A 12,746-nucleotide genomic window follows, 5' to 3' on the forward strand; every position below is an offset into this window, starting at 1 on the left:
TATTATAAGCGAGACGGAACAGTTCAAGTTCCTAGGCGTTCGGAAAGATAGTAAGCTGTTGTGGGAAGCCCATGTCCAGGATCTTGTTCAGAAACTAAATGCTGCTTTATTTACCATTAGAACAGTATCTGCAATAAGTGACACTTCAACACGAAAAGTAGTCTACTTCGCATATTTTCATACGCTTTTGTTGTATGGTATTATTTTTTTGGGGTAATTCTTCTGATTCAAAAAGGGTATTTTTGCCTCAAAAACGGGCTGTTCGAGCTATATGTGGTGTAAGTTCGAGAACCTCTTGTCGACCCCTACTCAATAGTCTGGGAATTCTGACATTGCCCTCACAGTATATATTTTCTTTAATGTCGTTTGTTGTTGGCAATATTATCCTATTCCCAAGAGTTAGCAGCTTTCACTCAGTTAATACTAGGCAGAAATCCAATCTGCATGTGGAATGCACTTCCTTGACTCTTGTGCAGAAAGGAGTGCAGTATTCTGCTGCATCCATTTTCAATAAGCTACCACAAGAACTCAAAAATCTTAGCAGTAGCCCAAACACTTTTAAGTTTAAACTGAAGAGTTTCCTCATGGCTCACTCCTATTCTGTCGAGGAGCTCCTGGAAGAGCTAAAAAATTAAGCAAATTCCAGTGTTACATTGTTGATTTTCTTTAAACTTACGACTTGTCACCTGAATATGTTTTTTTTTTATATTTCATTTTATCTGTTTCTAATATCGTGTTATAATTTCATGTATTGATTCGTTCCATGACCATGGAGACTTTTCCTTAATTTGGTCCCACGGAACAATAAATAAATAAATAAATAAAAATAAAAAATAAAGTCCGAAAACAATTTAATGGACTATTCAATTAACCAAAACAAATTCTCCAAGTATAACACCAACACAAAATAGTGATCCGTCTTCGAATCACAACTACATACAAGAATAATATTGAAAAATTCTCCAAGTATAACACCAACACAAAATAGTGATCCGTCTTCGAATCACAACTACATACAAGAATAATATTGAAAACAACTGAAATAATTTCCTACTAGTCTCCACCAGAGACTTCTCCGATATACCAAGCCTAGTCCAGCTAATCCAGAGATCAGCGAGAAGATCCAAGTAGGGCTGCCGGGGCGGCAGCTATCCACGTATGCTGGCGGTCGATGAACTGCCGATGTGCGGCCGAGCGCCGGCCTTTATAGCGCTTCGGCGGATGAGTACCTCGAAACTATTTTCCATCACATGGTTTGACGTGTGAAAATAGTTCAGGGATTGCAGCGACCTCTTCCTTATGTTTATGTGGGCCGGTAGTGGTCCTGGTGGCCGCTGGTGCTGTGTTGTTGTTGTTGTTTTAGCCGTTCATCAATATTGCCTGTCGGTTGTGTAGTGCTTCGGTGTGCCTGCCGAAGCGGGCAACCCGCGGCTGCAGGCTGATACTCTAGGCGCCGTGATGTCTGGTGGAGAAGGCTACAGCAGACGTCCCACCCAACCCCCACTGGCCTGAGTGGGCGGCCAGCCCATGTCGACGTCCGGCCCCGGGTCGGCGGGAGAGAAGAACCCCGGCCTGGGCGAGGCATCCACGTCCATGGGTGTACTGACCGCCTCAGGAGCGACTGCCCGCGGTGATCCAGGAGATGGGGGAGACGGCGACGGTTGCAGAGTCGGAGTCGGCGGTGGCTGCGGCTGGGGCCCTGTGTGGGAGGAGGGACAATCCCCCCGCGATCCGGCTGCAACTGCGGAGGCGGCGGAGCGGGCTGCGTCCCACAACGATGGCGGAGCTGATCGATGTGCTTCCTGCAGACAGATCCATCGTCGAGGACGACAGCCGCCATCGCCCGACCGAGGAGAGCCGATATCTGGGAGGGCACCCACCGGGAACGGGTGCGGGTGAAGACCAGCGCCAGGACTGGATCCTGCGGACAAAAACGTGGCCGCGGCGAGCGCGGGGGCGCCGGGCGGGGTGAAGGGGGATACAGGAGGGACAAGGCGGAGCGATGAGGGCGGCTGTGAAGCTTTTCGGCCAGGTAAGACCCTCTCGGATGGTGGAGCGGTAGGAAGACAGAAAGATATTAAGGGCATCGTCCAGGGAGTGGAGAGGACGCAGCTTGGACATCTGGATCTTGAAGGTGCGAACGAACCGTTCGGCCAATCCGTTGGACACCGGGTGGAAAGGAGTGGTGTGAATCAAGCGGATGCCCAAGGTGGTGCAAAAAGCCTTGAAGGTGGCCGAGGTAAACTGAGGGCTGTTGTCAGCCACCAGCATCTCTGGAAGACCCTCAATTGCAAAAAATGTGGGAAAGCGCTTGGATGGTCTGGGCGGACGTCGCGGAAGTCATGCGGGCGACATAAGGAACCTGCTACCAGCGTCGACCAGTATAAGCCAGGAAAATCCAAGGAAAGGACCCGCGAAATTGAGGTGTAACCAGGACCATGGAGAAGGAGCATCCGGCCTCGGGATGAGGCAGCGCGGTGGCGCCGCTTGCTGCTGCTGCTGCTGGCATGGACAGGAAGCCACCATGCACGCGATGTCGGCGTCCATCCCCCGCCAGTACATATGTCGGCGCGCCAGCTACTTGGTCAAGACGACACCCCAGTGTCCCACATGAAGGAGTTCTAAGGCACGTTGGTGGAGAGAGGAAGAGAGGACCACCCTCCAACGATCAGCCTCTCCCAAGATGAGGAGGACTCCACCTCGAGCAGTGAGATGTGGAATGTAGCGGGAATAGTACCCTTCTACTGTTGGTCAGTTGCAAGTTAAATCGGGTAAACCATCACAGGGAAGGTTGGTCAGAGGCAATGCGGGGAGATCTTTCAATCTCCAACTTTATCCTAGAAATACAAGAATACTGTGACTCCCAGCCACACAGGAAATTATGGCCAACCACGGGCATAAATTTTGCACTATAATCGAAGTGCTAGAAATATGTAGATAACCTAACTGTATCAGTATTGGACGCTGTCTGGTATAATTTGGTGCATATTTCCGAGACTTAACCATAAGTGGACGTAATGCACAGTCATCTATCCAGATTCGGAATCTAGTCTATGGCACTCGCAAAGTAATAGAGGGGTGGTTTAGTGATGATACAGATGTTCAAATGTGTGTGAGTTTCTAAGAGACCAAACTGCTGAGGTCATCTGTCCCTAGACTTACACACTACTTAAACTAACTTAACACTAAGGACAACACACACACTCATGCCCGAGGGAGGACTCGAACCTCTGGCGGGAGGTGCCGCGCGATTCGTGACATGGCGCCTCTAACCGCTCGGCCACTCCTCGCGGCGATGACACAGAAACTGGGAAGCAAGTTGCTGTGCCGTTGCCTGACGTTGAAATTACGGAAAAACTGGTAAAACTGAAAAATTCATCGCACTATAAACCTTGGTGCTAATAATAGTACATCGTCTCATATCGACTGTGTGTTTTCAATCCCTTCTGCCCACTGGTATTCTGTTAATTACCACAAAATGATTTACTGACACCACTTGTTTGAGATTGAGAGAATCTTGGAGGGAACAACACCTTCCTGGGATGGCCAGTGCCGAAATAATGATTACGTACATGGCTGCAATATAGAGAATCAATTATCACAGTCTCGTCGCGAACGGAACACCCAGGCATCTGCTATCACGTCACTGTGGAGCATGAGTTTAAACGCAGAGGTCATCAATCACCTTCAGACAGCTGTTTGGAAGCGCTCCACAATGCCACAAACGCTTCCAGTTTTCATATGTTGCGATTTCTTCCACATTTTTATCAATAAGAAACACCGCCTCCGTCTTTTATTTCAACCATCCTGTGCGTTGTGGGAGCAGCATAGTTCACACCATGAGATGTCCTGCTATCTGTGAGAGCCAATAGAACAAGACGTGTTAATATCAGTTTAGCAACTGAAACAGACCTCAAAGTCGTTGAAAGGGTCCTTTAGTCACCTTTCATTATCATTTTATTTACTTCCCAGTGATACAAAACTCTCTGGCAGGCATGAGTGAATGAATGTGGGTGTGTTTCATGTTGCTATATGGTGGTTTAGTCTGCTGCAGAGAATCAGCGGTAGTCGTACAGAATGGACAACCCATGTAGTTTTCAAGTAGGCAAAGAGGTTTGCTCTCCTTGCGTGAAAGTTACCGGTGTTAGGTTGGTGACGGTAGCTTCATGTCGGGGTTTTCCTGGTCACGGAATCGCGTGGGAGACTGGAGTGTGTGAGACGGTCAGTCTGCTTCCAGCGCACCGAGGGCCTGCAGCCGAGCTCTCTTCGAAGGACGGTGAGTTGCTTTAACCGCGTGGCGCGTTGTCTCGTAGCGAGAGGGGAGCTTTTAGCCTTTGATCTCGCGTCTCGTCTTATACGGATTGTTTAACCTTGTCGCAGTAAGGAATGCAAGGCTTCTGCAGACTTTCAGTTTGATTCCTAATGCAGACTTTGATCCGTAAGAAGAACGTAACACAAAGGTGTTGCATAAGTAAAAAGTGCGTCCTCGGTTCAGTGCGAATGTTTGTCCACCTGCAACTGTGTCTGTATACGTTATAATCTTTCCTGAACCTTAATAATTTTGCCTCTTCATGAATTTTCTTTGTCTCATTTAGCTTATGTCCGTTGGAAGCCAACCACGTGTTTTAATATTAGTGTTTGTCCATTCAAATGTGCCTTCTGAAAAATGTTAATTGTTCGCGGCTGCATGATTTAATGTGATTAAAACTTGGCCGCGGTATGTAGAAATTGTGTCTCCGCAAACCACGTGGGCATTCGAGTGTCTTGTGAATCGTGTACTGTTTCACAAGAAATTGTACTTAGTTACCAGGCAATGGCAGTTGTGTAGATGCATTACATCAGTGTTTTAAGGAATAAATAATTTTGCCACCAATATTATCCTGTGTACCGATGTTAAGTCTCTATTACGTACGCCATTTACCTTGTAGTTTCCTTGATAGCCCATCCATAGCGTTTCCATGTGCACAGGTCCAAAAATTAGTGTTCCATTTTTATTTAAAATAAACTCTTTAGAATAGATGTTGTTTTCAGGAGTGCTGCTGCAAGCTGCTCTTATGAACAGTGTTCACGTATTATCTACTTTATTTTAATATTTTATTCACGTGAACAATGTCTGGACCAAACTAGTAATTACATCCCATTCTTTACGAGTGATAGTACAATGAATGTTCTCTTATGAGTCTTTTTCTTATGATTAAATTAATTAACTTTCCGATTCAGCCGAACCCTTTATTTGTCATGTGGCTAGAGTTGGCGGTGACCCAATCTTTGACGTTTATTTCAATGTCAGATAACATTTTCTTATTCAAAGTGAGCTTCACGCGACTTATACATGCCGCCAGTTTTTTCCACAACTTCCACATAGTGACCATGATGCAAACTAACTTACATCGTGAGTAGCAGGGTAAAGGGGCACCACCCTACTCTGCACTGATGCCAAATTTATTCAAGATGGCGGATCGAAGATGGTGGCCACAGATGTGGCAACATCCCACTAACTTCATGGCAGGAAATTCAAATTTGGGAGGGAAAATAGTTCAATTGGGCTACCTCCACTAACGTAACTCCCCCATACTCCACCCTGCCTCCCCTCTCCTCCTCTCACTTCCCCTCCCCTATTTGGAAATTGGCGGGAAAAGGACTCAGTTTGTGCTGGGCTGCTGGGTAGCAAGTCTTTATTTTGCATACATTTTGTTACATTGTTTATTTAAACAATTTGAGTTGTCATTGGCTGAGTACTAGACAATAGCTCCATCCACTGTGTGCACCCTGAGGTCTGGAGTCCAACGGACCTAGTTCACGACCACATGATGCTGTTGACCCTCCCCATCTTCCTCTGTTATAATGTAATCCAAGATAGCGGTCCAGGGAAAAAAATGGCTGGAAATTCGCTCAGTCTGTGTATAGCTGCTGGACTGGGAGGATCTCACGACGGTAGGTTAATACAGAGCATGCAAGGCACTGTTTAAACAATTTGTTTAAGAACATTGTTTATTTGTTTCAGAAATCGCAATACACCTCGAAATTGGTACTAGTGTTTTAAACAGTTTAGACGACATTAAACAATTGCAGCGCTTTTTCACTCCGATCGCATAAGGAACCACATAGTTACAGTGTCACAGAACACATAAGCATATCTGGAAAACTTTCTCGCGTCTCGCCAACCACGCAGGCAGCCTAGAGTCGGGATGCGCCAGGAGGACTTGGAATGGCTAAGCACTTCCTGTCGCACTGAAAATATCCGCAGCCTCCAGCCTCACCACTGCTGCACCGATACCTCTTGTTGTACTCGAACTCCCTCAGGAGTTATGACATCTGGTGCTCAAGCAATGTGTGGAATATTGTCACATGCGTATCTTGCAGAAATCACAGCAACTAACTTGAGATATTTAAACAACTGCGGCGCTTTTTGATTCTGCCATGGACTCTAAACTGCCCCAGCCTTCCTGGTGTACTTTCTTGCAGTGCACTTCACAAACTGCTTCAGGGGTTACTAAATATGGTGAGGAATATCATACCTTTAAGATGCCACAAATGTTACTTCAGAAGATGTGCCCCAGGAAATATTAATTAAATCGTTAATATAGGTGTTTAAACAATTTGCTTCAGACACACACACACTACTCGAAATAAAACTACTCGAAATAAAAAATTATCGACACTGTGCAGTAGTTTGCATGCGTAAACAATAATGTTATGTTTATGAAGAGAAATTTCATTAAATAATACAAACATTTTATTATTTGGCGTCCGATTGGAAATGGTGATGTATGAAATGGTAGTTGGAATTTCAGATTTTGACATGAATTTATACAGTCATGGTTATGGAATTCCCAACCGCTATAGGCTTGCTAGTGTATTTTCTTTTTTTTTTTTTTAAGTTCTATATAATTTCTAAGCTGACTGGTTCTCTCAGCTACACCACGACGAAGAAGGAGGGAGGAAAGGCTCTGCCGTGAATAGAAGAGTAACAATAACAAATACTGCAGCGACGTATTGAGAAACACAAGCCATTCACGGCTAGATGCCTGAGATCGGTGAAAACACTCTTACATCCCGCGTGCTCACCTTCCGAATGTCGCTACGCCACGCACCATGCTGCAGTACAGAGACAACACTCAGAGACCGGAAAAAACAATCGCCGTAAACGCGACCCACAACCAGTCACAGAAGCGCCTTTCAGCCAGAGAGAGAGTATTGCCAGCCGTGGAGGGTCCTCCCCAGGAGGTCCTGAGAGGTAGGAATTCGAGTGCTATCAATACTTCCAACGCAAACACTTGTCACATTGAATCTTCTCAAATTTCCACGGTGTATACTTGCAACACGCGCTGTCCCAAAGGCTTAACACTTACTGTGTATTAGTTCATTATTCACACGTCCAGCCGGAGCCGCAAGCCAAATCGTCATAAGCCGTGGCAGACTGGAAGCTTTCTCGGACTCTCCGAACTGGTGCACAAAGTAAGGGCAGCCCCAGCCCAGAACAAAGGTGTCCGTTGAGACATTATTTCTAGACCCAACCCACTTGCTTCCTGATATGCTTTCAACAGCCATCTCCAGACTCACAAGAATATTGAGAGCCACGCACATATTTCTGCAGCTTGGTTCTAAAAGGGCAAATGTCAATATTTGTCGAAACTGGTTTTATTGGCGTACACCATATAGTTTCACGTGTTCTTCATGATGTTAAAACGCCCAGTGTCTAAGATGAGAGACACTGGGGTTTTAAGATGTAAGCCCCAAAGTGTTTTATCAAATTTACCATCAGCGTAATAAGGCCAATCTTGTCATTGCCCCCCCCCTCTTATTTTACATTTGTTGCAAGAAGGGCCAATGTAGACATTGACCTTTTTTTGCTGACAGATGGTTTCAACAATTGAAACAGTGCTGTGACACTAGACTTAAATCTGGCGGGAATACACAATAGTAAGTTGTTCTTTTAACAATTCCCCTAACCATTCGGCGCGTTGTTAGTGAAGAGTCGAGACAGTCATCGTGGGCGCAAACATCATGTTTCACAGAGGCGATAAGAAAGAGCTTGAGGAACAAATTGCACCTGAAATATCACCGCTGAAGTCGTTACTTTTCCTTGAAGGTAAGTATACTAAAATAAACTGGTATCAGGAGCATTTATCCCAAATTTTTCCAACACAAGACCTTAACTTGACTGGTATCTCTACTTAATGCCAATCTAAAATATTATCAACTGCTTATTAAATTTATTTCATTTTTATTTTCTTTAAGGTCATCCCAGTACCAGAAGAGAAGGAAATGCGTGTTCGTCATTATTGGCACACGTGATTTCAAGTTCTGATGAAGATGTATTTGGAAGTTCGGATGAATATGTTCCAAGTGGTGGCGAAAGTAATGTTGAAAGCAATGACGGAGGGAATATAGTTGTACGAAAGACAGTTAAAAGATCTTCAAGGATTGAAGAAATTGATATAATTCAACAGCAGCCTGGCAATAAAACAACGTTCAGTGGAAGGGGGAGGAAGAAATATGATCCGTGGGATTCATCCAGAAAAAGAAAGCGAAACGAAAAATTATGGGAGAAAAATCGGAGGAAAGAACTGAAAACTGCTGGAAAGGAATATGTGACGTCGAAAAGAAAAGTTACACCTGCTAAAGTTCTAAAATCATCGTGCAAGTGCAGGAAAAATTGCGGAGGAAAAGTAAATGACGACGAGAGAGTGAAGATGTTCATAGAGTATCACAAATTGTCTCCAGAAGCTCAAAATAAGTTCATAGCTAATCATGTGTCTGAGGAAAAGAAACATGTAGGACATTTAAGGAACAAACCTGAAGGAACCGCAAGCAGGCTGTAGGGAAGCAGCCTACTCATGCCGTATAACATTCACATCAGTCTTTCCATTGTGTGCCAGCATAGTCCGCTGTAACTAGCTCTGACGTCATAAATATTGCGCAATACTTTAAAAATCAAGTAAATAACCTGAAACGTTTCTAGCATGTCAGGAATAATACTAAATCAATATGTGTTGAATATCAGTTCAATAACTTTAACCATTTTCGAAATTTGGAAGTTTTTCTGTAAAAATCATTGGCGCAACAGAAAAGAGCTAGAAACTTAAAAATTTATATTTAGATTCCTTTTTCATAATAATTTAGTAGAAACAGTATTCTGGATATCACAAATTAAAATTTAAGTTGAAATTCATAATTTTCTGGTTTTTGTCTTAGAAATTAAGGAAGGAAGATAGATTAAGTAGGCGAATAAATAAGGCTAGGATGTTTAAATTTAAGTAAAAGGGAGATCCGCTATAATCATAAAGATGTGAGAAGTTTCATCTGAATAACTATAAAACTATAGCGATAGCATACCTCCAAAGGGCAAGTTCAGAGCTCATCTACTGCGTGTAGTGTAATTAAATTAATTCTCTCGCCCAAAATATTTAACTTAGCCACGTCAGACTTTTATTATGATTACTTACCTGTGTGCTGATTACACATTTAAATTGTGAGCTGCATCGGCCATCAGCAAAGGAAGCGATGATTTATTCGATAACTTAAAGTGGTGCATTACTAGCCCAGTGGCTAGTCGGGAGAGCCGATTTGATCAGGCGTTCCCTTAGCTGTCTGCACCATGGCTTTATACAGGGCTATTACAAATGGTTGAAGCGATTTCATAAATTCACTGTAGCTCCATTCATTGACATATGGTCACGACACACTACAGATGCGTAGAAAAACTCACAAAGTTTTGTTCAGCTGAAGCCGCACTTGAGGTTTCTGCCGCCAGAGCGCTCGAGAGCGCAGTGAGACAAAATGGCGACAGGAGCCGAGAAAGCGTATGTCGTGCTTGAAATGCACTCACATCAGTCAGTCATAACAGTGCAACGACACTTCAGGACGAAGTTCAACAAAGATCCACCAACTGCTAACTCCATTCGGCGATGGTATGCGCAGTTTAAAGCTTCTGGATGCCTCTGTAAGGAGAAATCTACGGGTCGGCCTGCAGTGAGCGAAGAAACGGTTGAACGCGTGCGGGCAAGTTTCACGTGTAGCCCGCAGAAGTCGACGAATAAAGCAAGCAGGGAGCTAAACGTACCACAGCCGACGGTTTGGAAAATCTTACGGAAAAGGCTAAAGCAGAAGCCTTACCGTTTACAATTGCTACAAGCCCTGACACCCAATGGAAAACCGATGGATCGGTCGTGGTGGAGATCATGATCAGCAATTCATGTCATGGCCTCCACGCTCTCCCGACTTAACCCCATGCGATTTCTTTCTGTGGGGTTATGTGAAAGATTCAGTGTTTAAACCTCCTATACCAAGAAACGTGCCAGAACTGCGAGCTCGCATCAACGATGCTTTCGAACTCATTGATGGCGACATGCTGCGCCGAGTGTGGGAGGAACTTGATTATCGGCTTGATGTCTGCCGAATCATTAAAGGGGCACATATCGAACATTTGTGAATGCCTAAAAAAACTTTTTGAGTTTTTGTATGTATGTGCAAAGCATTGTAAAAATATCTCAAATAATAAAGTTATTGTAGAGCTGTGAAATCGCTTCAGTCATTTGTAATAACCCTGTATATAAGAACGCTACACGAGGAAGGAAGGCCCCAGTTCTCTCCAGACGCTAATGTGCGCACCATTTGTGCCAGGAGTCGCGTCGCATCGGTATCATTGCTATAAACAGCCTCGGATGCCGTAATAAGTTACTCGGGATACGCGTAACCATGAAATCATTTTCGAGTGAAGTGTTAATTCTGGGATGAATTTAATGATCTATCTTTAGTTTGCGTATGTCGTATTTTCACATGCCGCCGCGGGACAGACATTCTACCATTATTTAGCGTGGCGTTTGATGAATATTACCATCAAATTATGGCGAGCATTCACTTAAACATTTAATTTGAACAGTCATAGTTGTATCAGCGCATTAGACTCTGAACTGCTCTGTTAGTTGGATTGTGTGGATTCTTTTGGTCTGTGACTTCCAGAATATACTGAACAATTTTAGAAAATCGTTTTTGATTATGAATCCCAGACAATCTCCTAATTCCTCAAAGCTATAAGCTGTAGCTATAAGTGTATTTCTCATATGAAGTGGGCACAAGGAATTCTAATTACAGGCCTCACGTTTTGCTAATCACTTTCTGGTTGCCAATATTGTAGTTAGAGAGCCAGTGTGGAGAACGGCAAACAACATTAAATAAATAATAGGAACAACATTTTATATAAACAATTAATTCCACCCAGAATATACTGAACAATTTTAGAAAATCGTTTTTGATTATGAATCCCAGACACTCTCCTAATTCCTCAGAGCTATAAGCTGTAGCTATAAGTGTATTTTTCATACAAAGTGGGCACTAGGAATTCTAATTACAGGCCTCACGTTTTGCTAATCACTTTCTGGTTGCCAATATTGTAGTTAGAGAGCCAGTGTGGAGAACAGCAAACAACATGAAATAAATAATAGGAACAACATTTTATATAAACAATTAATTCCACCCGCCGCCCCACATATGGTTCATGGGCCGGGAAATGCATCTTTTCTACAAACCAAACATTTTAAATGACAACATAATTCCACCCGCCGCCCCACAAATGGTGCATGGCCGGGAAATTCATCTTTTCTACATTACAGACCAAACATTATATAACAACATTATTCCACCAGCCGCCCCACAATTGGTGCATCGGCCGGTAAATGCATCTTCTCTACATTACAAACCACACATTATATAACAACATTATTCCACCAACCGCCCCACAATTGGTGCATCGGCCAGGAGCACTGACTGAGTAAAAGTGAAAGTGATTTTTAAATTTTCGGATTCGGGAGTGAAATGCGACACGCAACTGAGTAATAGAACATTGATAGTGTTACGTGTGCATGTGGACGACGCAATTGGATTAACAACGCATCTGGGTTGACGGAGCTGGCACTGAGTATAGCGGCGCTGCCGGCATCGCGAGAAGCCAGTTTCGCCTCACCGCAGTCGTCTGCCGGAGCAACCGGAGCCGCGCCTGCAGTTGTGGGCCACACAAACGCACAGCAGCCGTCGAAGTGCCGTCTGCAGTTCAACGCGCTGCGTTGCATCTGTAATCCTGGTATGCCGCGCCAGCAACGCCATACGTCGTGCTGAAGGAACTAAGTTAAGTGAAAAGCTGTTAAAAATTGTACTAACCTGCACTAAAAAACTTCGGCGATGGAACTGCCAGAAGAAACCAAGGTTAATCGTAAATCAGAACCTATGTCTGTTGAGGGAACTGTAAATCCAGACACCCATTGAAGTGTAAATATGCATGAAAATAGTAATGTTAAAGTGAAATATGATGCATTGTCTCCTGACAGTAGTGTGAAAAGGGGCAATGATTCAATAATAGAGACCCCTGTAGTAAAGCAGAAATTAGAAATTGTTAATTTATTGGATGATAGATTATCTGATGAGTTAAAAACGAATCAGTCATCGGAGATGGTAGAGTTTAAGAATGAGAAGTTAGATATGACTGATCAATCAGATGTTTCATTTAGTTTTGATGATTCTGGTGTTGGAGCTAGTTTTTCGTCACCTGAGTGTGATAAAAAGACAGCTAGTGAGCAACCCAAAGATACTGGGGCTATTGATTTAAATGTTATATTACAAGCAATAGCTGCCAGTAATGCTAAAATGACAGCTGAATTAAAGTCTGAAATAACTGAGGTCAAAAGCAGTAATGCTGAATTAAAGTATGAGATTGTGGCCAGCCAAACTAATTTTAATAAACGATTGGA

The sequence above is a fragment of the Schistocerca nitens genome, chromosome 2 (genome assembly GCF_023898315.1).
Source record: "Schistocerca nitens isolate TAMUIC-IGC-003100 chromosome 2, iqSchNite1.1, whole genome shotgun sequence".
In the NCBI taxonomy this organism is placed as follows: domain Eukaryota; kingdom Metazoa; phylum Arthropoda; class Insecta; order Orthoptera; family Acrididae; genus Schistocerca; species Schistocerca nitens.